Source organism: Felis catus, chromosome B1, assembly GCF_018350175.1.
Source record: "Felis catus isolate Fca126 chromosome B1, F.catus_Fca126_mat1.0, whole genome shotgun sequence".
NCBI classification, from domain to species: Eukaryota; Metazoa; Chordata; class Mammalia; order Carnivora; family Felidae; genus Felis; species Felis catus.
The window spans coordinates 97,095,090-97,122,926 of NC_058371.1; the positions used below are offsets into that span (position 1 = coordinate 97,095,090).

Consider the following 27,837-nt stretch of genomic DNA (forward strand, 5'->3'; position numbering starts at 1 on the left):
CCGCGAGATCGTGACCTGGCTGAAGTCAGACGCTTAACCGACTGCGCCACCCAGGCGCCCCAATTGCCTGCACTTTTTTGAAAACCATGTTTCTGTCTGTAAGCTTATCCATTAGGTTATCCTGGCAATAACTCAAATTCAGCGTATCCAAATAGAACTCATTGTTCGTTACCCCCAATGGGAATGGGAGCTGTGTTTATGTTGCTTACTGTTGTGTTCTCCATGCCAGTGCATCCTATTCATGAGGTACATTTGTGTTGGATGGTTGAACAAATGAATTGTATTTCCCTCAATTAAACTGGCTACTCTTCCTAACTTCTCTTTTTCCTTCACGACATTATCCCTTATCAACTGGCATAGAAGATTTCAAAATCTTTTGTGTCTCTGGGTTTTAGTTCCAGTGAATAGGATGAAGCTTAGAATTATGCTTCAAACAAGGGAGGAGATAGAAGTGTGGTTTGTATTGAGATAGGTAAAAGGATTCTAATCTTGGATGGTAATGGGTTATTTGGGGGAACTTCCTCAAGATTGAGGAAGGGGACGGGGCGCCTGGGTGGCGCAGTCGGTTAAGCGTCCGACTTCAGCCAGGTCATGATCTCGCGGTCTGTGAGTTCGAGCCCCGCGTCAGGCTCTGGGCTGATGGCTCAGAGCCTGGAGCCTGTTTCTGGTTCTGTGTCTCCCTTTCTCTCTGCCCCTCCCCCGTTCATGCTCTGTCTCTCTCTGTCCCAAAAATAAATAAACGTTGAAAAAAAAATTAAAAAAAAGATTGAGGAAGGGGACAATATTTTGGGAAGTGTTTTTAATGTGGCATATATGTGTGTCCGTTCTCATGACAAGCCCTAAAGTGATGGCAGAAGTGTGTGTGTGTGTGTGTGTGTGTGTGTGTGTGTGTGCGCATGTGTCTGTGGTTGAACATTAAGAGTCTTGGCCTGGAGCTCTTTTCTCTCCATGGTCTTGGAGCTGCAGTAGTGAATTACTACACATATGGCATAGAAACATATTTTTGGTGATGGAATATATGCAGTTTTATATTATAATTTCATTAGTTAACAATTTTCGTTTTTTCCAGTTTTTATTATGAAAATTCATGATACTGATTTATGGGATGTTCTGTAACTTTGAATAATTTCTCTATAGTGCATTTAGGTTATTTCTTTTTTTCCTCATTTTAAAATAAAACTGTAACAAATGTCTTAATACATAGGGTTTTTCTGCTTATGGATTATTTTTCAGTACTTATGTAACCATATTCCCCTAAAAAACAGCACCATTTACAGTTGCACCAAGAAGAATAAAATACCTCGGAATAAAGTTGACCAAAGAGGTAAAAGGCCTGTATTTTGGAAAATTATAACCCCGAAGGAAGAAATTGAAGGTGATGCAAACAAATGGGAAGATATTTCATGCTCATGGATTGGGAGAACTAATATGGTTAAAATGTCCACACTATCCAAGACAATCTACAGATTCAGTTCAATCTCTATCAAAATATCAACAGCATTTTTTACAATAGTAGAATGAATATTACTAAAATTTGTATGGAACAGAAGACCCCAAGTAGCCAAGGCAGTCCTGAGAAAGAACAAATCTGGAGGTATCACAATACTAGATTTCAGGATATACTACAAAACTGTAATAATCAAAGCAGTATGTTACTGGCACAAAAGTAGATTGATGGAACAGAATAGAGATCCTAGAAATAAACCCATAATTATATGTTTAATTAATATGACAGAGGAGGCAATAATTTACAATGGGGAAAAGATGGTTTTTTTCCATTAATGGTGCTGGGAAAGCTGGACCGCTGTATGTAAGAGAATGAAACTGGACCACTTTCTAACCACCCACATAATAATAAACTAAAAATGGGTTAAAGACCTAAATATAAGACCTGAAACCATAAAATATCCTAGGAGAGAACATAGTAATTTCTCTGACCTCTACCATTGCAACATGTTTCAAGATATGTCTCTCTTTTTTTTAAAATTTCCTAAATGTTTGTTTTTGACAGAGAGAGACAGAACATGAGTGGGGGAAAGGCAGAGAGGGAGAGGGAGACACAGAATCCAAAGCAGGCTCCAGGCTCTGAGCTCTCAGCACACAGCCCAATGTGGGGCTTGAACTCATGAACCGTGAAATCATGACCTGAGCCGAAGTTGGATGCTTAACCAACTGAGTCACCCAGGTACCCCACAAGATATTTCTCTTAAGGCAAGGGAAACAAAAGCAAAAGTAAACTATTGGTACAACAACAAAATAAGAGGCTTTTGCACAGTAAAAGAAACCAACAAAACAAAAAGACAATCTACTGAATGGGAGAAGATATTTACAAATAATATATCTAATAAGGAGTTAATATCCAAAATATATAAAGAACTTATAGAATTCAATAACAAAAAAACAATCCATTTAAAAAAATTGGGAGAGGACCTGAAAATATTTGTCTTTTTCCAAAGACATATAGATGACCAACTGACGCAACGAAAGATGCTTAATTTCACTAGTTATTAGGGAAATGCAAATGAAAACCACAGTGAAATATCACCTTACACCGGTTTGAATGGGTAAGATAAAAAAGACAATAAATAAAAAGTATTGGTGAGGATATGGAGAAAAAGGAACTCTTGCGCACTGTTGGTCAGAATGTAAATTGGTACAGCCACTATGGAAAACAGTGTGGAAGTTCCTCAAAACTTTAAAAATACAAATAGTATTTATGATTGAATAACTTTATTTTTGGGTATTTACTCAAATAAAATGAAAATACTACTTCAAAAAGATATATGCACCCCTATGTTTGTGGCAGCATTATTTACAATTGCCAAGATATGGAAGCAACTAGTGTCCATCAGCAGACAAATGGTTAAGAAAATGTGCACTATCACACAGCCATAAAAAAAGAAGAGATTGTGCCATTTGAGACAACATGGATGGACCTAGAAAGTATTATGCTAAGTGAAATAAGTCAGACTGAGAAAGACAACTACCATATGATTCCATTCACGAGTGGAATCTAAAAAAAACAAGTGAATAAACAAACACCAGAATTGGGCCTATAAATACAGAGAACAAACTGATGGTTGCTAGGGTTGGTGGGGTGGGGGAGTTGGGCAAAATGGGTGAAGGGGAGAGGAAAATACAGGCTTCCACTGATGGAATGAATAAGTCACTGGAATAAAAGGCACAGCATAAGAAATAGTGATACTGTAATTGCACTGTAATGGAACAGATAGTAGCTACACTTGTGGTGAACATAGCATAATGTATAAACTTGTCAAATCACTAACTTGTACACCTGAAACTGATGTAACATTGTATGTCAACTATATTCAAATGAAAACAATTTTATATTTGAATCCTTTTCTCTTTCCCTAAGGATTTTCTGTTTGTGTCATGGTGTCAGTGCCCAGAAAGGTTAATATTCCTTCTTCCATATCTTGTGTTCTGAAATGCTTTTTTTTTTTTTTTTTTTTTTAATTTTTTTTTTTTCAACGTTTATTTATTTTTTTTTGGGACAGAGAGAGACAGAGCATGAACGGGGGAGGGTCAGAGAGAGAGGGAGACACAGAGTTGGAAACAGGCTCCAGGCTTTGAGCCATCAGCCCAGAGCCCGACGCGGGGCTCGAACTCACGGACCGCGAGATCGTGACCTGGCTGAAGTCGGACGCTTAACCGACTGCGCCACCCAGGCGCCCCTTGAAATGCTTTTTAAACAACCCCTGGCTGTGGATTCAATAATTTTAAATTTTTAGATATTTATTTGAATACTGGTGTTGAATAAAGAGATGTTTAAACCAACTATAATCCATAAACATCCGCTTTATTTTTTGTTTTGGAAAGCTATTTGTTTTTGTCTGGGGATCCTAGTATTTCTTGCTAATTGTAAGATTTCAACAAATAATTTTCATACTTAGTCTTAACTTTTTACTAAATATGGAATTCTCATGTATGAAGTATATGGCAAATCCCACCATGTTATGTTTGCCATGTGGATTTTAAATTTTTATTGTTTAAAATTTATTTATTTTTATTCCCTTGTTTTAAAATTCTTAATGTATTATTTTTATTTTTTGGAAAAAGGAATACACACATATGACAAATTCCAACAGTACAAAAGAATATATAGTAAAAAAAATCCTTTAGTCTTATTCCCTAAAGACAATTATTATCAGTTTCTGTGCATCCTTTCAGAGTTATTTTATATATACTCTAGCCTTTCTCTATCATATTTACTTTAGCTAAAACTGTAGTGTTCTTGAAAAGGGGAATACTTTCTTAATTCATATATTTTTTGCCAATTCAATACTACATTTATATTTTTATTTACACAGGCTTAATACAGTTTTGCTTAGTTATATTTGGATTTTTTTAAAACTGTGAATAAAAATCTGAGTAAGATTGATTTAAATAGTCATGAACTATTTTGAGAACTAAAATTAGGATAACATAAAGGAATTATCTAAAAGGTATGGAAACTGAGTAATACTGGTTGGAAGTGGAAAGTGGGAGGCAGGACTGTTGAGCGTAGTATTTGAGGAGCATTGTCTGATGTATCTATAAATACCTTTCTTTCCTTCTTAAGCACATGTATGTACTTCTGTTATCCATACTTTTGGATAATAAATTATTAAATTCTGTATAACTGATTTCTCAGCTATGCTCTGAGAATATTAGCACCCGAAAAGATGTTAATACATATGTGATGAAACAATTTTGTGGTAAAAATGTTTGGGAAAAGGGCTATGGCATCGATAATCAACTTTTTAAGTGAAATTAATAATTGCTTTCAAGGTATGAGGTGCTAAATGTATCCATCTGAGCTGCTAAAATATTTTGTAACATTTTAAATGAAAAGGAAATCTATTACAGAGCTCTGTCATTTTCTTAACTCTTTCACTGATAGATACCATGTTTGCATTTGGCAGAAGAATTCTTGTTCTTCTTTTTTTAGTGTTTGTAGAATGCAATTTTGGCATTTCCTGAGGGGAATAGAATTTATTGAGGCAGTTTGTGTTTTTAAAATGCAATAACTTGTTATGTCAGAAGCAGCTTTGAAATGCCAGAAGAAAATATTTCCTCTTTCTTTGCCTCTTTCCCTTCACAATTGCCATAAACAATGCAAGTTGTATACATAAACTGTACAATTATTTACTTTTAATGTTTGATTGAATGGCTTTTAAAAAGTCAGACATACTGCCAAATAGCTAAATGTTTATTTATTTATTTTTCTTTGAATCAAGGGAATGTGGGAGGACAGTGCTGACCTGGTGTAAAACAGCCTGGTGTGGGGAAGGGCGGGGAAAGCAGCAGCCATATTAATGCTACTTCCACTGCTGCCCACCCCCTTCCACTAGCAAAGTATTTGATAGTTCGGAAAGGAATTCTGCCTCAAATGCTTTTCCAAAATTTGTTGAGTGGAAAGTAAATAAATAAAAAATAAATGAGTAAGAAATGTACCTTCCTTGATACCAGTTCTTTGTGACTTACATACGCGTATACACATTTTTGAAACTGGTGAACAACCTTTTTCCAACAATTGACTGTATTATTTTATGAGAGTTACGTGTGGATCTGGAGATAAATGTTATCATTGTCTTAGCTTTATTTAAAAGTTTTTGTTCTCTTCAGTTTAGTCTTGACTTTGGATTGGTTATGTTGACCTATGAAGTCCTTAAGAATAGTTATTTTAGTCAGTAGTTAGGAGTAAAACTTTTATTTATAATGCCTTCATCTTCCTCTTGAAAATGAGAGTGTTCTTCTTAAATAATGAGGACACCTCAGAGTTGTAAACTGTTGATGTTTTTATTTGACCTGCTAGCAGAGCCAGACTTCATTAGAAGTGGTGATTCTGTGGTTGTCACTCCTTCCCCATTCATAACCTAAATAAACATAAAAAAGATAAAATAAGTGGCAGAAGAAATTTCACTGTGGACTTGAATGTCTCTCTCAAGGTCTTGTTCAGGTTGAGGGTATATATGTTTATATTTTAGAAAGAATCGTATTTACATATAAAATCAATTTTATATATGTTATTTAAAATATTTATGTTACTGTATATTTATGTTAACATTTTATGCAATATCTATATATATTAAAAAATATATAATGTTTATATATTCATACATGGATATATAAATATAAATAATTGGAAGAATCCAAAATATAAATAACACAGCTCTATGTAAATATATATTTCTTTTTTTTAATTTTTAAAAATGTTTATTCATTTTTAAGAGAGAGAGAGAGAGAGACATAGCACGAACTGGGGAGAGGTAGAGAGAGAGAGAGGGAGACACAAGATCCAAAGCAGGCTCCAGGCTTCAAGCTGTCAGCACAGAGCCTGACGCGGGGCTTGAACTCATGAACTGTGAGATCATGACCTGAGCTGAAGTTGGGTGCTTAACTGACTGAGCCACCCAGACACCCTGGAAATACATATTTCTAAATATTTGTGGTTATATATTTATATATAATACTATGTATAATATAAATATACATATTTATATTTTGGGGATGTTTCCTATGATAGTGTAGTAGTTCCTTAAAAAAAAATACGTACGTTCTTACATAGTGTTCTATGTAAGTGTGCCTAGGGCTTGAGGAGATAATAATGCTTTGTTAAATTTTAAGAGTATTTAAATAAGTTCTTGGGAGGATGAGTGATTTAGTGAACATATTTTCCCAGTAAGATATCATACTTCTTTCCTCTGCTGGCCCAAGTCTTGTGATATTAGTATCCTCTACAAATCAGAGTGTTGGGGTGGGTGCATTGTAGTGGGCTTAATTGTGTTGGTGACAGAAGGTGTTACAAAGCTGAGGGAGGTCTCTTGGCACAGGAGAAGGAAGGAGAGTAAAAAGAATAAGAAGTCAGTGATTTGGGCTGTTTATTAACCTTGCCTTTCTATGGAAAAGATCCTTCACCCTGTCATTGGGCATGGAACTGGCAGCTGGAGTGTTGTTGTCTCTGACCCCTGCAAACCAGGCAAATGAGGCTGTTGAAGGATGGGGTTGACTGTGCTCCAGCTGCCACATGCCTTGAATAAAAGTCACAAAGAGACTCATACACATCACTGAGCAGGACTGCAGCGAGGAGCTAGGGGATTTTAACTGCTGGTTTGTTCACTGTTTCCAAAGGGCTAATTATTAAGCACTTAAGGGCCATCGTGATGGAAATAATTAGTATTTAAAAATTACTAAGAAGACTGTTTGAAAAGGTGTTGGGTAGGAGTTTTCTTTTAGAGGTATGGCCATTAGCCATTGGCTAAGGTTGAAATCTAGTGCTATCAATGTTTTGCTTTCCTCAGATATCTCTTTGGCTGTGGGCTTATTGACATTAGCTCCATCCTCAGGGCACTTTGGCAGGGCTTGAAGTTCTCTAATACAGTTGCAGTGCCTGGTGTGGGAGGGATACAAGACAGCAACTCAGGCTATTTGGCTGGATATTCCCTGGTGGTACCAGAATAAGAGCTGGGTGAGTGGTTGCTAAGACATGTTCAGGCATTGCTCTACCTCCTTTCCATTTGGATCTGGGCCTCTGGATAGAAGATAAAGAATTATGTCAGAATTTACTTAGTGGTAGTGAAACAACCCAATTTAGTTGTCTTCTAAATCTGCTTCAGCTGACATGAACCTCTTGAGTCAAAAGAAAAAGAAATGCCTGGGAACATGAAAGTTATCGAAGGAAACACCCTATTTATCTTTCCCACTTCTTTTTAAGACATAAACTTTTTGGAAGTTAAATGTTTGGGTGCTTACATTTTGCAGGGCAACTCTGATCTTCCTCTGACACTTCTACTCTAGTCTGTCAAAGGTCCAGCTGCCTCAAGAGTTTCTCATCATCATCTTCAAACACTTATTGAGTGTTTCTCTATGATGGTGTTTTCCTGAAGCTTCTACCAGGTTTTTTGAAGCTTCTGTTAGTTTGTAGTCTTTGTAGGGAATTTTGGGATGACTGATACTTACAGATTAACCCTTTTGTGGAAACTTCATATCACTTTTGAGGCTTTCCTTGTCTGCCAGAAGTATTAACCAAGTGCTTATGTGTGCCCTGAATGAGATATAGACATCAAGGAACTTAGGGAAAAATATGGATTTAACATATATTAAGCAATTAGAGAACATTCCAAGACAATATAAATTTAAGGCCTTTGTGGTACAAGCTCTTAAGTGCAGGATGGATACCATAACTGAGAGTAAACCCTGGCTCCACTACCCTGAATAAATCACAAGCTCTTTAATCCTCATGTATGTGATAGGAATACTATTAACTATCTCTAGAATTGTTGATAGGATTAAATAACATAGAAAAAGTGCCAAGCACATTGTTGGTACTCTGTACTTGACAGTTAGATTCAGGTAGGATGGGGAAGAGTTACAAGGAGATAGGGAAATTTGATTGGAAGATGAAGGATGGGGAAGGCATAATTAACAGAGGAGTGATGAATTTATTTGTAAGGATGTGGGAAGGGAGAGCAAGTTAAGATAGGCAGGGCGGCAGGGTGCCTGGGTGGCTTAGTCTGTTAAGCATCTGACTCTTGATTTTGGCTCAGGTCATGATCTTATGAATGGTGAAATCAAGCCTAAGTGGGGCTCTGCGCTGACAGCACGGAACCTGCTTGGGATTCTCTCTCTGCTCCTCCCCCCTTGTGCGCACGCGCTCTCTCTCTCTTTCTCAAAATAAAGAATTAAACATTAAAAAGAAAAAGATAGCTGGAATAAGTTAGGTGTGAATTTGGGCCTGACGAGAATGAAGGGTTGTACAGAGAAGTAGTGAGATAAAAAAGAGTGAGTTCCATTATCAGTTAAGAAGTTTGATTACATCCAGCAAGCATTTGAATGTTGTATGAATACAAGTGTTTTGGAAAGACTTTTGCAGTGTGTAAAACTGATACACGAACCCTGTGAGGAAGGTACTATTGTTATCCCGTTTTCCAGGGTGCAAAAAGTGTTTGGAAGAAGTTTACAAAAACTTTACATTTGTATTTACTGTGTGAAAACAACAACAACAACAACAACAACAACAACAACAACAACAACAGCAATGCTAATGGCAATCAAAATGAAAGAATAAATTAGCTCATGATCCAGCCATCCAGACAAATCAGACAGTTTTTATTTTCCCAAATGGTTTTAGTTTTTCTTCCAAGGAATGCAAAAAGTGATATTATTTGAATTAATTTTTGTCAATGCTTTAAACGGTGCCTGGCACATAGTTAGCACACACTACATGTTAGCTATTATTTTTACCTTAATACTAAGAATTTATAGAGTAGACAAGATGGTCCGTGTTAATAGTTTTAAGGGCATTTTGGCAGGTAAGTTTTGTGACCTTCCTGTTTTTTTAAAAATTTTTTTAATGTTTATTTATGTTTGAGAGAGAGACAGAGCATCAGTGGGGGAGGGGCAGAGAGAGAGGGAGACAGAATCCGAAGCAGCCTCCAGCATCCACGCTGTCAGAGCCCAACACGGGGCTCGAACTCATGAACGTAATCGCGAGATCATGACCTGAGCTGAAGTCGGACACTTAACTCAGGGAGCCACCTAGGTGCCCCTTGACCTTTCTGTTTTCACTCACAATTTCATAATCATTCCACTTGTAAGCTGAACACAAAGAGAAGTCCCAATTCTTTTCAAAACAAAATGAAGCATGACCCATGTGCAACTATCTTATCTGCTATTTAAAGCTAAATTCTTTGCTGGCCTGTCAGAGGTTTGCTCTCATTAACCTGCCAATGGTGGAGGAGAACGAACAAATAATAAATATTTTGCAAGAATTTATGTTGTGTTCAGTGGGCAATCTATGGTAGGATTTGTTGTTGTCTTAAAATATAGTTCTAATTATTATACTTTTCCTAGAAAAGAGAAGAACTTATTTTTTTCATTGTTACATTCTTGAAAGTTTTATTTTATAGGATGAATACTCAAGATTTTAGTGGGCTCTAAGAGTGAGTCAGGCAGTTTAAGTCAAATGTTCTCATTCTTAAATTTTCTTAGTGGGTTATGGGGAAGTTAGCAAATGAACATGTTGTATCAGTTACTCAGTTTGTAATAATTTATTTCTGGACTAGTAAAACTGTGAACTCTTCTCCAACTGCTAACCCTGGGTTATTTTTCTAAGGACTTTCTGTTCACATTGGTAAAATCTTAGCTGTTGATACCACTTGGATAGACTTCTTATTTTTCACGTGCTGAGGTCCAAGTTGTTGAATAAGCAAGACTAACCTTTGACATGGAAGAAAATTTAGAGGAAAGAGGGATTTCATTTGCTTTTCATTTTCAAGCATCTGTCTTATTATGTGAATTTATCAAGAACCTGAGTCACATTTTTCACACCTCTGTGTCCTTTGGGACATAAACATTTAGGGAGATCCACAGGCACAAAGACTGCTTTGTGCTGGGGAAAATAATAAAAAAAATTAAGAAATTGGAATTGAAAATAAAATTCCTTTGTGCATTCTTTACATAAGTCAATAAGCTTTGTGGGCTTTTGGGTTTTCTCAAATCTCCTTGAAGGCAGTTGTGGAACAGTTATAGTGACTGGAGTTGCCATTACACCTTTTCTGGGGAGCTTGGGAGGAAAGAAGGCTCATTTACCAGTGTAGTCTGGTAAATGGGTTACAACTCTGCTGAGAGGATTGTGTCTTTTTTTAGCTATAAGCAATAGCACAGAAAGTCACTTGGTAAGTAGATGCGGGTTTTAAAGCTTACCTGTACATTCTATGGAGACACTAATAAAAATCATTAATGTGTAGATGTTCAAAGCTTTTAGGTTGCTTTATACTTCTTTTCTTCCCCTCCCCCTCCCTCTCTCTTGTGATCTCTCTCTTCATTCACTTTGTTTCATTCATTCATTTTTTAAAAACAGCATTTTGCAACATTTCATAAATTGGTAATTTTACCCCTGATGCATAGAGAGTTTTCAAGTTCTTTTGGAGAAGAGACAAACCAGGAGGATAGGTGTACATAAGAAAAACTTACTTTGTTGTTATTGTTGCTCTGAATTCACTGGAGATACACTGAAGAGCTTTTTGAAGCATTACTTATTTGAACAATCTGGCACTGTCATTGGCTTTCATTTCAGCCATGACTTGTTGAGGAAATGATTTTACCATAGAGTTACTATGTATAACACAAGTCATTTTTGTTGCTTTCCCCCCTCTCCTTTTCTTTCCTTCCTTTTTTTTTTTAATTTTTTTTTGAATGTTTATTTTATTTTTGAGACAGGGAGAGACAGCATGAACAGGGGAGGGTCAGAGAGAGAGGGAGACACAGAATCGGAAACAGGCTCCAGGCTCTGAGCCATGAGCCCAGAGCCCGACGCGGGGCTCGAACTCACGGACCGCGAGATCGTGACCTGGCTGAAGTCGGACGCTCAACCGACTGCGCCACCCAGGCGCCCCTTTCTTTCCTTCCTTGTATCCCTGCCTCCTTTCTTCCCTTCCTCCTTCCCTTCTCTCCCTTCCTTCTTCCTTTGTTCCATGTATTTTCCTTTTTCTTCAAATTACCTCGGTATCCAGAACTCAGTACACACTTCTGTGACAGTTGATTTGGAATATTATAATTTGCTACCTGGGAACAGTTCGTGCTGTCTTGCCTCATTCCATTTTGCTATGTACTCCTGTTGGAAAGATTGATTTTGGAGGATTGGCTAGCAGAGCAGCACTCAATCTCACTACACTTGGAAGTTGAAGGAAAATATAGCATCTTTTCTAGTGCTGACAGTCTCACCTGATTGTTAAGGAAAAATACACTTTGTGCTGTTCAATTTATAATTATTTACACTCTTCTGGTTTAGTCTCTTTTTAAAAAGTTTTCAATTCCAGTTAGTTTGCAGTGTAATAATAGTTTCAGGTGTACAATGTAGTGATTCAGCACTTAAATACAACACCCAGTGCTCATCACAGCAAGTACCCTCCATAATCCCCATCACCAATTTCACCCATCCCCCCATCCACCTCCCTTTGGTAATCATCAGTTTGTTCTCTATAGTTAAGAGTCTGTTTCTTGGTTTGCCTCTCTCCTTTTTTCCTTTGGTCATTTGTTTTGTTCCTTAAATTCCACATATGAGTGAAATAACATGGTATTTATTTTTCTCTAACTTGTTTTGCTTAGCATAATACTCTGTAGCTCCATCCATGTCCTTGAAATGGCAAGATTTAATTCTTTTTGATGGCTGAATAATATTCCATTGTGTGTGTGTGTGTGTGTGTGTGTGTGTGTGTGTGTGTGTGTGTATACACCCCACATCTTTTTTATCCATTCATCAGTTGATGGTATTTGGGCTATTTCCATAATGTCCATAACTTGGCTGTTGTAGAGAATGCTGCTGTAAACCTTAGGGTGCATGTATCCCTTTGAATTAGTGTTTTTATATTCTTTGGGTAAAATACCTAGGAGTGAAATTGCTGGATTGTACAGTAGTTCTATTTTTAACTTTAATAAACCTCCACACTGTTTTCCAGAGTGGCTGTACCAGTTTGCATTCCCACCAGGAATTTCAAGAGGGTTCCCTTCTGTACATCCTCACCAAAACCTGTTATTTCTTATGTTGTTGATTTTAGCCATTCTGACAGATGTGAGGTGTTATCTCACTGTGGTTTGATTTTCATTTCCCTGATGATGAGTGATATTGAGCATCTCTTTATGTGTCTGTTGGCCATCTGTATGTCTTCTTTGGAAAAGTGTCTATTCATGTCTTCTTCCCATTTTTAGTTGGAATTATCCATTTTTTGGGTATAGAGTTTTTATAAGTTCTTTATATATTTTGGATAGTAACCGTTGATCAGATGTCTTTTTGATGGCGCAGTGTCTTTTGTGTTAAATTCATGGCCCTTTAGTTTTGTATCTACTTTCCATGTTTTTCTTCAGGATGGAGTATGGTAGTGATTTCATGGTGGCAGGGGGAAATTGGAAATCTCTGTCCAGATAGTGCCCTCTGGATATTTGCTGTGATTTGGAGTTACAAAGTCCATGATAAAGCTGTGGTGTTCATTACAAAAGTCTCTGACCGCTAAGCATGAGGTTTGTCCTCTCTTCTTATCTTAGTTATCATACACTTAAGGGCTTAGCCAACGAAGAGTACACAGGTCTTTTCAGTTGGTTGCTCTGGTCATTTCTTATATGCTAACCCAAAAATTATTGTGAAATGGCTGTGAAGAAGTTTGTCAAGTCACTCTGAAAGCAAGTATTCATAGTCTATTCAACTTGAGAAAGTTGTATTTTTCCATCTGTATTCTACACTTTTGGGACCCAGGTCTCAGTACCTCAAATACAGAAATTCAGCTTGGATCAAATTCTATCATGGGGAAAATTTTGACATTAACAACTGTGCTTTCATTTTTAGTAATTTATTCCTCCCACAAATTACCTTTAAATTACCTTTATCTCCATTTCAGGCAGTCTGAGGTTACTGTTTCAGAGAAGGAAAGCCTGAAGGAACATTTGAAAACAAACTAGCTTCAGAGTTTAAAACTCCTGGTAGAAACAATAGTTAAAGGATTGGAAGATTGGCAAGAATTCATCATAATGTAAGAGAATGTTTTTTCTTTCCTAGACTTGATAAAGATTCCTTGGGCCATGGAGAAAGAATTGGAGAGGAATAGCATCAGACACTCTTGGAGGTCTCTGGCAAGGGGCCCTGTGTTTTTCCTTATACCTGCCCTAGCAACAGTTTTGGCCCAGGGCTGGATGAACTCAGAGAGGGCATGTGTCCCATTCCCTGCCTAGTTTTCCAGGGTTGCCACAGTCCTATGCATGGGGCAGCAAAAACAGCTGGAGACAGCATAGTGTTGCTTGGAGAATGGTCTTATAGAGAGTCTCTTTCTGTTCATATGTAGTGTGAGGAGTAGCCAAATCTTTTCCTATACAGCCAACAGTGACATGGATGTGTACCTGAGAGCAGGCATTTGTGGAGGGGCTTTGCATCTGTAACAAGGGACCACCACTGGAAAGTAGCCCAGATAGAGAGATGTTTTCAGCAGGTGCCAGCATGGAGCCTTCCATGAGTCAGATGGAATGAGGTGCATATCAACAGAAGTCAGCATGGACTAAGGAGCAGGTGTCTTTCCCTGATGCCATGACACTAAGCCAACTAGAACTTAAGTGAGGGAGGGGAGAGAACCCTAAATTGAGTTTACTGTGATCTGACTGAGAAAGTACTAAGTTAACTGAATTTAATCTGCATTTGTGAGTTTAAGTTATCTGCTGCCAAATGGAGTGGGGAGTAAGTTGAAATTTAGAAAAAAAGTACACTTCTTACCTCCAACCATTGTATAGAATTCCCAGCAAGCATTAACAATCAAAGTGTAAAAAAACAAATAACAGGTGGATTTCAAACAGTCTTCCAAATATGATCCAGTTTGTCTTAGATAACTTCCAGCTGAGCTGGTCTTGAAAAGCAGTGAGATGTTACTCCATTATTCAACAGGAATGATCTTACTGTAGAGCAAAGAGTGGCATATTAAATGATAGGACGTTCAGTAAGTTATCTTCCACCAATATTATCTGGAATCTTCTTAAGAGTTTCTACTACTTATTCAGCTAGATAATATATAAGGGTGATGAGATTTATTGGTGGAAGCTTTGGGAGGGTTGGCTAGATCTCATTCACCCACTTCACCAATTATGGGCAGGCATTATGCTTTATTATGCTTGAGCCATCAACAGTGAACAAGTGTTTGTCCTCAAGGACTTGACAGTTTAGTTGTCAGTATGGGCAATATGTTGGCTATTGTTCTACTGTGTGGTAGATGCCAGAATAGGGATAAGAACCGGATGCGCTTCAGGCAGTAATGAAAGATTTCCCAGAAGTTTTCCGTGAAGATTACATGAGGCAATGTAGGTAAAGTTCTTGTACTATCACAGGACCTAAATAAACACTAGTTTCTTTTAGTTTTCTCTTCTGTAGATTCATTCCTTGAGGTTTGGGAGTGTAGGTCAACTATGTGAGCCTTTGTGTTCCCAGTACTTAGGACTTAGGACAATACCTGCCACATGATGAGTACTAAAAAAAATGACTTGCAGAATGACTGATGAACTGTTGAATAATTTTTGAGATATATCAATTTTTTTGATATATCAGATGATGATAACTAGAACCACTTTCTGAAGTTATATATATCTGAACATTTTTGTTTTCCGAGAAAATGAAATCATGAATATTGTACAAATTTGAGCCATGGTAAATCTCTTGTGAATACTGCACTAATCTACTTTCCAGTTACTGCCAGATTGTCACCAAAACACAGCTGTAATCATTACCAACATCATTACCCTAAGAATATACCATGGTTTAAAAAAAAAAAAAACAAAACTCTACACATTCTCTCTTTTCACTTCTTATAATAAACTTTATTTTTTAGGAGGGTTTTATATTTACAGGAAAATTGTGAAGATAGTACAGAGAGTTCCTATATACTCCACACCTATTTCCCCCTATTATTAACGTAGTAGTATAGAACTGCAGTTTGTTGCAATTAATAAAGCAATATTGATACATTACTATATTAAAATTGTTCTGATTTTCTTATTTTTTACCTAATGTTCTTTTTTTCTTCTAGGATTCCATATGGGATACCACATTACATTTAATCACCACATCTTAATTTATCTTGGCTGTGATGGACTTTATTTTTGATGACCTTGACAGTTTTTAGGAGTACTGGTCAGGGATTTTGTAGAATGTCTCTCACTTGGGATTTGTCTGATATTTTCCCTCGTAATTAGACTGGGTTTATGGGCTTTAGGGAGGAAAACTGCAGAGATGAAGTGCCATTTTCAGAAAATCAGGAGTACACTGTATTAACATGTCTTATCACTCTTGATGTTAACCTTTCTAACCTGGCTTAAGTAGTATTTGTCAGATTTCTCCACTGTAAAGTTACTCCTTCTTTTCCCTTTCCACACTATACTCTTTGCTCATTTAGTCTTCAAATTGTCAGATACCCACCTTACTAACCCCCATAATAAATGGTGGTGACCTGAACAGAGATAAGCAAGTTGGATAAATGATAGGTTTGTTATGAAGATGATACAAGTAACACTTCTAATGTGCTTTGAAATGTGTTCAGCACATAAGCTAATATTTTTACTGTTAGTTCAAAAATAACTTCAAGAAATTTGGTGACTTGGCACAAAATAGTGGGAGAGAAACTCTGGACAGACCTTCTCATCCATTTTAAAACTTCCATCTTTTCAAATGACCAGATAAGCTCTGCTTTTTAAGTACAAAGCCAAAATATTATGCCCTTGTGGTGGACACTTGTCAACTATGATTTCTGATGCAGAAATTTTAAGCAGAAGTAGGAAAATCATATTCCTGTTTTCTTAGGGCAACAACAGGAGTAAAAATGGTCTACTTTTACTCCTATTCTCTTCTCATTCCCTTTAACTGAGACTAGAAATAGGAGAAGAAAAATATGAAGAAAAAAGGGGGGAGAGGTACAGAGCAGACCGGAAGATTTAGCCTGGGAGTGGCAGCTCCTGAGTGATTTATTATGGGCCAGGGAAAGCTTAGCGTTTCTCCCATATTTTCCAGGAAGGATGTGATGAGTTGCAACAACAATCTGGTGACTATTGCAGACTTGTTTGAATAAGTTGTTCTTTATGACTGCTTTCTTTTAAACTCAAGTTGCACACCTACCTCAGGTTAAATGGCTAATCAGTTTTCTTCCGCCTCCAAGAAGAAATGTCTCTGAGGAGCGTTACAATTTTACTAGTTCAAGAACATCAACATTTCTCTAGGTTCAAGCCTGGAGAGGCAAAGCAATGGCAGTAGTTGCTCTTTGTTTAAAATAACTTCTCTCTTTGGGCTTTAAATCATGTCTTTTTCTGCCACTGTTTTTCTCCTTTGGAATGGAGTGTTTTCTGATTATTTTCTCACTACCCCTCCAAGAATTCTGCATCTTTGGGAATTAAAGGTAAAATCAAAATTATATCTAATTTTCTTTCCTTGTATGGTAGAGGAGTGCACATCCCAAACACTTAATCTTCATGTTCATGTTCAACAGAAATATTTAGTGAAATTCTGAGACATCAAATTTGATTTTACTTTTAAATATTCAGAGATGCTGCTTTGGGGTGTGCTGTAATGGAGAGCATGTTTTTAGGCTTGGGACAGGCAGTGGCACATAATGGTTAAAGCCATGAGCTTTGGAGCAAGATCACTTAGGTTCCTATCTAGGCTTTACCACTTACTGCTGCTGCTGTGTGACCTTGGGCAAGTTACTTAATCTCCCCGTGCTTCAGTTTCTTCATCTGTAAATAAGTTAATACCAGTTCTAACTCAAAAGGTCATTGTGAGAATTAAATGATTCAATATACGCAAAACACTGAGACCAGTATTTGGCATAGTAAATTCTTTGTGTTTAATACTTATTAAGATTTATAATAATAATAATAATAATAATAATAATGATAATAATAATAATAATTATTATTATTGTAATTCATTAGCATAAATGCTGATACTCTGTAATTTGTCCTCTTCCCTCCTGCCCTTACAGTTGACTTCTGACTGTGAACAGCATTACCTGGGTTCTCCTTTCTAGCTGACTTTTATTTAGGTTCACTCAGTGGAGGCATTGGGAGGACATGGATGGATAGAAGGAAAGAGAGCTGTGGGTATCTCTTCCTTGCTTCTTCCCTGGTTTCATGTAGCAATTTATCTTGTAATACATGTACTCCTCCATGATTCAGGTCCTGTTGGGCAGCCCCTTCCACAGCTTTAGTTTTTACTGGGCTCTTTTAACATCATTTTCTCCTCTTGCCCCTTCAGCCCTAGATTCGTAATGCCTTCCCATGGTTGGGTCTCTGGATGCCTGATTATGCCTTGTTTGTTAGCTCCATTCTTCCCACACCTTTGTTGTTGGTCCCTTCATCAGCTTGTTTTCATTTTAACCACCTGAGGAACAATTCTGTTTTCTAATAGGACCCATACAAAATTCTACAACTTAATATTTGGATTTGACAATTTTGGAATGTCCTAGCTATGAATCTGTCCTTGTTAATGTGCTAAGAAAATTTCACTAAAAAATTATGGTCATTACTTGTAAACATTTTGCCTCTTCATTATTATATTAAATTTCGTGAGACAGGAATTACTGTTTTGGGTATGCGTGTGTGTGTAGTCCTTGTAGTTTCTAACACAGTGCCAGATATATAGCAGGTAGTAAAAAAAATAACCCCCTAGTATTGAAGGACATTTCTGTTCAGAACAGTGAACATGATGGTTTATTTCAGTGACACATTAAAAGCTTTGCAACTATAGAAGCTTTAGTTTCAATCTCTACAATTACTTGTTAGGCTTTAAAGGATTTATTGCTTGTGAACGGTGCCAAAACAATAGCACTGAGGAAGAAAATCCCATAGTCTCACAAAAGACTGTGACTGTCCAAGCTTCTTCTGCCTCCTGCCAAAGAGCCCAATGGAGCTGATTGCAAGATTAGCTCATTTTCAACTAAAGTTTTGATGTTCTGGGAGACTGGGCAGTTTTCTTCCCCCTCAGGAAATTCTATGAAAGAACTAGATTAAGTGTTTTCTTTTTCTGAGGAGTCTCATAGAGCCTTTCTGCATCATCTTTGAATAGACTGAGCTCTTTTAAGAAGGAACAGTTAATTAATTTTATGTCTATACTTTTGTCTGCAAAGGAAGATGCTTGTCAAGTGGGCAACCTGGTCAACTGCTGAAATGATATGTGACCTGGGTAATTGTGAACAAGATATCCTAGATATAATTTGTTGGAATCTAGCACACAAAGAACTTAAATACAACTCTCGACATAATATTTAATCTTCATGAGGGCAGAACTGGTAGCGTCTCCTTGTGAATTACTGGGCAAGTAGCTCTTGGAGCCTTGTTTTCTTTATCAGTAAAGCCAAATGGTAACACGACTTACCTTGTAGGTTTATTGTAAGAATTACAAATGTTTACAAAGAACCTAGAATGTAGCATCTCAATAGATGATAGCAAGGAATACTGATAAAAGCTAGATTAGAATTTTTTTTAACTGAAAATGAATAGAAATAATTAGTATATTTACTTTGTCAGTGGTATTTTTGTGTTATATCCTGATTATTTGCAAGTGGGCCAGTGAGGGGTGATGTGAGAAACAGAAGAGAACATCTCATGGGTTTTTCCAAGTTAAGGGTAAGTTAAGGGTTTTACCCAACCATGTTAGGGTAGAATTATTGCTTATTCAGTATTTCAGAAAGATTCTTAGGCTTTTGTTAGAACATTTCATCTGATATGTTATCCTTGAGAATATTTTATTAAGAAAGTCTGAAAACAGTTGTCAGTATTCAGCGTTATTAGCATATTGGAAGTATTTTGATCAATTGAGATTATCTTATACACAATGAGATTGTACTCCATTCTTATCACTTACGTAGGATGTTATCACAAAAGACATGAATTGTCACTAGTCTTTTTTTAAATTTAATTTATTTTTTAAATTTACATCCAACTTAGCATATAGTGCAACAATGATTTCAGGAGTAGATTCCTTAATGCCCTTTACCCATTTAGCCTATCCCCCTTCCCACAACCCCTGCGGCAACCCTCTGTTGTTCTCCATATTTAAGAGTCTCTTATGTTTTGTCTCCCTCCCTGTTTTTTTTTTTAATTTTATTTTTTAAAATTTATATCCAAATTAGTTAGCATATAGTGCAACAATGATTTCAGGAGTAGATTCCTTAGTGCCCCTTACCCATTTAGCCCATCCCCCCTCCCACAACCCCTGCAGTAACCCTCATTTTGTTCTCCATATTTATGAGTCTCTTCTGTTTTGTCCCCCTCCATATTTTTATATCATTTTTGCTTCCCTTCCCTTATGTTCATCTGTTTTGTATCTTGAAGTCCTCATATGAGTGAAGTCGTATGATACTTGTCTTTCTCTGTCACTAATCTTATTGTTCTACTTTCATACGAGAATACTTGACTTTAGATTTTTGTTCATAGGAAAAATTATTATAGTGTTAGATGAGCACTGTGGAAAAAGATTATATAAGAAATCCAACCAGAGAGGAGGTGGAGGAGAGGTGTCATGATATAGTGGCCTAAGTACTGGAGCTGAAGTTGAGAAGCTGGGATTGTTCTAGTGTCTAGTGTCTAGCTGTGTTACTGCATTAGGGTTCTCCAGAGAAACAGAATGAACAGTATAGATCTAGATCTAGATCTAGATCTAGATAGATATGTATTATAGCATGTTTGCTCATAAACTTAGGTCATTGTGAAGGCTAAGTCCCGTGATCTGCTGTCTGCAAACTGGAGAATCAGGGAAGCTGGTGGGGGATGTAGTTCAAAGGGCTGAGAGTTAGAGAGCTGATGGTGTAGGTTCCAATTTGAGGTGAAAGCCTGAAACCAGGAGCACTGAGGGCAGAAGATCCGTGTCCCAGCTCAAGCAGTCAGGCAGAGAGCAAAACCAACCTTCCTCTGCCTTTTTGCTTTATCCAGGCCCTCAGAGGATTGGATGGTGACCACCAGGTTTGCAGAGGGCCACGGCTTTACATGGACCACCAATTCAAATGCTGATCTCTTCTGAAAACACCTTCATGGACACATTCAGAAATAACGTTTAACCAGCTGTCTGGGCATGGCTCAGTCAAGTTGACACATAAAATTAACCATCAGTGTTAATTTAGATAAGTCACTTAAATTCTCTGAGGCTTGGCTGCCTTGTCTAAAATAAAAGGATATTGTTCCTGACCAGCTTGAAAACTTGGTTACCAATTCATTCTGCATGGCTGGTATATAAATATAGATTAACATTTATCATTAACATTTAAATTAACAATTTAAAAAGTACTTGCTCAGTGCAGAAAATCTGAAAAACCAAGAAAACACTATACCTTTCTCCCTTTACTTTCATCTGTACCCTTCAGAGATAATCACTGCCACAATTTTGGTACATGTTCTTCAGGTTATATCCTGAGCATACTGTACGTTGACATGTAGATGACTTCCTAGTTGATAATTAGATTAAAGCTCTGTTAATTTGTGAAAATTATAGGAATTATAATTTTCCTTCTAGCTATTAAGTATATTTAAGATCATACTCTATTAGAAACAATGATAAGTTCTTTGATGGTTAGTTTTCCCCAAAGCGAATCTAATGTTAGAGTTTCTGAACAGATCAAAGGTTGGCAGTTGCATCGGAAGGAATATTTTTGGGAAGGAGGTTCTTGGAAGAAGCCTACTTACCCACCTACCAGTGAGGACTTTGTTGATAGGGTTAGATTGCAACATGTTTGCCAAAGGATAGGCAAGCTCCACTAGGTGGTGGCATTGCCATGCGGCCCAACAAGACAAGCTGCAAGAAACTGGCTGAAGATTATGTGAATATTAAAGACAGAAATTTGGACATGAATACCAAAACTACTGAGGGCCAAGCAATAGGACTTTTGACTTACACACTTTTGAGCCAGCTGAGGGCTGGTCTGGAGGACTGTCACATCTATCACATGTGTGTTTTAAGATGTATTTATAAACACACACACACACACACACACACACACACACACACGACCTACGGAATTATGCCATCTGGGAACCAAACTAGAAGAGCAAATTTCCCTCAAGGAGGTAAAAAAATATAACATATAATATGATAATTACATAGTGCACACAAGATGTGTTTTGAACTTTACGGAAATAAACCTTTCAGGCTCAAATTCTGGTGCCAAATAATAATAATAGCCAGAAGAGAACTATGTCTTGTGGTTTTCTTGTAATCCCTTCCAGTTCCTCACACACATCAAATTATGCTGAGGAAAGTGGGGACAACGCATACTTTTCAGGGGAAGTTCAGTAAGTTGAACTTTTTGGATCAAAACACTAGCAAAACAACATTGAAAAATGACAATATTTAACTTCCCTTTTGAGTACACATAAATATTAGGAAAGAATGAAGATACCCTCACTTAAAAATTATTTTAAAAGTTCCATGTTTGAAACAATTAGGGCTTGGTTTTCTCAGACTTTGTGGATTCTACTTTCAGACAAGTCTTTTTTAGGGGTCACTCAGTGCTTTAGTGTATTCTTTGTATTTTACATATCAAAGAAATTTTGTTTTTCTCATAATTTCTTTCCCCACAATGGTATTTATTTTCCCCTTTGTACTAGACATAAGATAGGAAAGGGAGGAAACTTTTTATGATTCCATTTTATCATAGTTCTTTGTGATAATAGTGGAATTCACGCAACACACAGCTCAAAATGGAGTTGAAACATGCCACATACATCTAACTGACATTATATACATTGACACCTAGAAACTGTGCAAGTAGGCGGTGTTAGAATAAGAATTAGAACCTTTAATTTTCTCTCCCATTCCTTTTCCTTGGTTTCTCTTGATGTAATGTGCTCCTAAGGTGGATGCTTCATGGTATTTGCCCTAATGTTTGTAACTCCTCACAAACTATTGTGAACAGTAGATTTTTGACCTCCAGTTTCATTGGCTGACTACACTTGACCCTGGGACTTTCCCATTCAAAGGAGGCCCTAGAATTCAGGCCAAGGCAGTACTGACTCCAGAATTCTAGATTTGCTGTGAGGGGAAAAAAAAAAAACTGGAGTAATGATTTGTCAAAAATGTAGAGATCACTTTGGAAGCATGCAGCCAGGAACCTAAATATTGTCTCTTCCAGATTAAGGCCAGAGCAAGCATAAATTGGCCAGCCATGCCTTCATGCGATCAGCTTTGGATGATAGGCATGGAGTTTTCTAAGAGTTGAGCTGTAGTGGCCCCAACTCTCAATAAAGTGTATGTATATATGTGAGAAGGATGACTTAATCAATAAGCTGGGATTGTGGTAGTGATTTCCTTTGAGTCTTCATTTAAAATTGATTTTAAATGTGATTAGCTTTTGAGGAGAGGGAAGGAAGACAGGGAGTAAAAGGTTAATTGCTGGGAGTAGACACATTCAAAGGCAGTTTTGTCACAGAACATCTGAGAGTCAAATTTAGATCCAGATGAGATTTGAGATATATTTTTGGCCATTTTCCTTCTTGCACTGAGGACTTTTTAAAGTTATAGTCTGGATCTTGCTTTTGTAGAAGTTTAAAAAATTTCCAACTCTGATTAACCTCACCAAAAGCATTTGAAAGCTATCTGAGATAACATAAAATTTTCTGTGCTTATTACTCTAAACTTTAAAAATACATTTTTTAAATTAAGTAATCTTTGTGCCCAACATGGGGCCTGAAGTCATGACCCTGAGATCAAGAGTCACATGCTCCACTGACCGAGCCAGCCAGGTGCTTCACTCTAACCTTTCTGAACAAAATCAAATATAAATTAATAAATAAATAAAGGTATAATATATTTCTGGTCATATTTAACTTACTTGATTATTTGGGTAAGGAAATTTTTTTAAGACAGGCAAGTAATTGTTTTACTCTGCCATAGTTTAAGAAGAGTAACTACAGTTTACTACAATATGCCATTCGTAAATACGTCTTAAATCCTTTGTCCATGGATTTTCACATTTTTAAGAGAATGAGAGCACCATTTTTGCAGTCATGGTGGTCTCTTTCTCTCTTTTTTTTTTAATTCTGAAGGATCCTGTACCTGCCAATGGTTAAATTTCTTCTGGGAGTAGAGATAGGCTTCCATATAGGATTACTTTGCAGTAAAGTCAGAAATCTGAAGCACATGATTTAAATGGTTAAGCAGTGCTTGCAAGCCATGATATCAGAGGAAATAACTGCTATTAAGTGAAAGCTGAACAGCAGTGTACAGGCAAAAAAAATTTCCTCATTTTCACCAGCTAATAATCAAAACAGTTTGACACTAGCCAGAAAGAGCCAAAAAATATGGAAACAATTATTGAATTAAATGAAATATCACAAAATTATATGTTATTTTGCATTTTGAGTTAAGGTAAAAGCATTTTCATGAAGATTCTATTATGTATTGACCAAATAAAAGAAAAAGGTTAGGAGTGGTTTAAAGGCAAATGTAAGAAATTTGATATTTTCAGATACTAGTGGAAAAGTGTATGGATTATTCTTGCTTCCACATGCACAGTTCTACTTTAAATTCTACTGCTGACTGCCTTTATTATTAGGTTGGAATAATTAATTCTATGATGGAATAAAAATGGTTTCATTGACAAGAAAAAGATGCCTTACAAGTGTGGTTGTGGGTTTGATCAAATGCATATAGTTTGTCTTAAAAAAGTGATGATGATTGTCATTAAATCTCAAGCTCTGTTTTTACTTTTATGAGACTGTTACACACCCTAACTGCATTAACACTACAATAACAAAATCACGTTTCCTGCTATTTCAAGAAATCTGAAATGGTGATGAAAGACATTTCCTACCAATGATGTCAGTGGTTATTTAATTGCCATTAAGATGGCAATGAAACTCTTTCTTGTCACTTACCCATGATGAAGTGTTCTTGATCAGATTGTGTTAAACAAAATGGCTGCCATCATCTTAGACATTCTTTCTGAAAACTAGGTTTTCATTACTCTAATAATGTTAGAGCAATCTGTATGACGTTTATATTAGCTATTGAATTACTGCTTTTAAATAGCATATTTTTAAAAAATTGGATTACCTTGGTTTTCCATATTAAATATAATGTATGTTTTTTTGTAATGTTAATAAAAAACCACTTTTCATTATTTGAGATAAAAATCGATTGCCGACTTTAGATCCCAAATTTGTTCTGTCTTATTAATTTCAACTTCTGGTAGGATTCCCCCCCACCCCCCAATATCAGACCTGTACTTAGGTCACATACATATGACCTAAAGCAAATCGGAAACTTTAAGGTCATTTTTTCTTTTGACTTGAGATATAAATAAAGGGGTTGTAATGGTGCTGTCTTTTCTCTCATCATTATTGATATTTCCCATTAACCCAGTCAGCTGCTGTCTTTATTCCCCTAAGTGCATCTATATTCTGGCAAAGGTTGGTAGAGAATGAAAAGAAATGAAGACTATAGAGCAAGAAGAAAGATTACAGCATCAATTCACAAGTGGAGAAGCAACCTTAACATTGGAATAAAAAAAATTTCCCTATATCTCAAAGCCTAAAAATTGCTGTTGATATTTAAATTTGAAGATATTGTGGTTGAAAAAAGTCACAGACATATAAACGATGGTATCTATCTTTGGATGGACTTACTTTGGTTAACAGAATACTGGAAAATTTGATTCAAGCAGAGATTTGAGGAGCATATATGTTGGAACCTACCCTATCTTGCTGTTGTTTGGGACCTTGAGAGTGCTGTGAAATGAAACCCTGAACATCCTACCGCAGGAAGAAATACCACATGGAGCTGGAGATAAGTTATCCTAGCCCTTATCTTCTTAGACCAACAAGCCTGCCAGCCCTCAGACATGTGAGTAAGCCATCATAGATTACTCAGTGCCAGTCATGCTGGTGTAGACCAGAAGATCTGCTCAGCCAACCCACAGAATCATAAAAAATAAAAATGTTTGTTATATCAAGCATTAAGTTTTGGAGTAATTTTGTATGTAAGCAAAAGCTGATTGATACAGATATAAAAGATGACACATTTGTTGTTAGGTTAAAATATTATCCTAAACATTTTATTGTTGTTGTTGCATTTATATTTTTTTTGGAAGAAGGTGCTTCAGTGGAAAACTTCATTTTAACTGAGTTTTCATGAACTCACTGTAGCTTGGGTAGACCACTCTATACAGACTCAATGACTTGAGTCATTCTAGTTCAAACTATACATTTCTCTTGAATTTCTAGGTGCTTTAGATAGCTTTGTAAGAATTGATTGCAATAATTTTGTCAAGATATATCATATTTTCTATGTCTTTTCATTTCAATTTTGCCATAATGTTTTTATACCATTATGAAAAAATATACACTTGAGAACTTTTGGGAACCAAACACATTAGTTACTGCTAATTTAAGGTGACACATTGTTGATGCAAACAATATTCGCACTAACATATTTTTCACATTCCCATTGGAATTTGTACCAAACCCTCAAAACTGTCCAAGAAGGAATTCTGTATTTACTGTCAATAAGAATTATATCTCAGGTGTGTGTATAGAGTACATCTTCCTTCCATCTACTGGGGAATAGTCAGATGACAAAAATTCATTTATATCTGAATAAATGCCCTCTATTTGTATAACCGATTGACATAGGTTACTGATGGAATGTGAGACTGTTGGACAATTCGAGAAATTACAGTGCTTAGAAATTGTTACTCATTCTATGGCTTTTTAACCTACCTAATTGTTGCAAATTTGTTTTGACATTTTGATCAAGTATGTGGATTGGTTCCTTTTGAATAGGTTCATTTGAAAGCTCAAATTTCAGGGATGGCCAGGATGACTTTTTTTTTTTTTTTTTTTTTTTTTGGGTCCAAAGATGTTCAGAGTTGCAATCTGTTTTTTTGGACACAAATTTTACCAGATGATCCAGATCTTTGTAACCAACTGACTCTATAATGTTCTCTGTTAGAGAATGAATTTTGAAATTGCCATTTAAATCTGGAAGAATTACCTATCCAGATTAGTAACAACTTTGCATTTTCAAAGACCACACATCTGCATAATAAAAGCCATTATTTTGGGGAAAACAATATGGAATTCTTTCTCAGAAATGAGAAAAAAGAAAACAAAATTTCATTTGTCAAAAATATGGCTTCTGATTTTATTAATAGTAATTTCAAATTAAATCATTTTGCTGTATATAAAGGCAACTGAAAGGACCAAACAGCCATACTCAATGAGTATGATGGACTCAAATATAGGAACTCTTTTGGCATGGAAAGAGGCAGGTCCACTTAGACATAGTTTCATGTTAAAGACTTTATTTTTCTATTGTAACATGTACCTGTCAGTTTTGTATGAAGCAAGATAGTATTTGCTGTATAGTACCTGTAGATTAATCTGTTGCCTTTTGCTAAAAAGAAAGAATGTTTTGTTTTTGGTGAATGGGATGAGATAGTGTGTGGTCATTTTTTTAAATGAGAATGGATAAGAGTGAATCTTTCACTGGTGATATATATCATATAATTCCTCTAGTGCTGATATAACAAATCCCAGAGAATTGTCCTTTGGAAAAGAAAGTGGAATTTACAGCTAGATAATTTAGACCTAACCTGCTGATTTGTTGAGTAGCCTTCAACAAATCACTTAACCTGTTATAACACACCTTAAAATAGTTAGATAAAAGTCCCTGTGTTTATAACAGTATCAGACTAGACTCTTATTGTAGACAGTACTCAGGGGAAATTTTGAGAGCATTACATAGAATGAGAATTTGGCACAATAGTATTATTATGGATATTGGAACTAAGTGAGCATGTTTAGTATTTATGGTTCTCAACATTGTAGCAGTTCTGAATGATGGAAAAACATTCATTTTTTTCTATAGACTTTTTTGAGTGCTGGAAAGAGAAGGTGCCATAGAAAGAAATGAATAAGGCTTCTTAGCAGTCTTCCAATTAAGTAGAAAAGAATCACTTATGTGATAATACATCAGTTTGTATCCCCAGTGAGGGATTCAGACACAGTAAAAGAAAAAGAGAAACTGTCATTTAAAATGTCTCCTTTTGTGGGGACACATCCTGCTTTGGACGTGTCTGATTCTGGGATGAATGCCAGGGAATGGAACTGAGGTGGCCCAGAACTTCACAGTATCAGACTCATCCATACTGGATGCCTACAGTCAGATGCAGAGGAGCCTGACGGTTTTATGTAGCCCTTTGGAAAAATGATCATTTTTGAGAGGTGTAAAAATCTCTGTTTGCCTATCGTAAATAATTTATCTCTTAGATTCTCAACTTGAGGTATGATGGTAGGATGATATTAGGTTGATGTTAGATTGGACATTCA

The 27,837-nt window shown here is 36.4% G+C and overlaps 1 long non-coding RNA gene across 3 annotated transcripts in view; it reads left to right on the plus strand.

Moving 5' to 3' along the window:
* LOC109498982 overlaps positions 1–27,837 on the plus strand; it is a 96,830-nt gene that overhangs the window by 35,875 nt on the left and 33,118 nt on the right. Inside the window, exons 3-4 of one of the 3 annotated variants that reach the window (XR_006596770.1) lie at positions 13,395–13,526; positions 20,449–25,351. The exons of 1 other annotated variant lie outside the window; for it this stretch is intronic. This is a non-coding gene — a long non-coding RNA (uncharacterized LOC109498982). The remainder of the gene's footprint in view (positions 1–13,394; positions 13,527–20,448; positions 25,352–27,837) is intronic. One more of the 3 variants, XR_006596771.1, reaches the window with a different exon arrangement.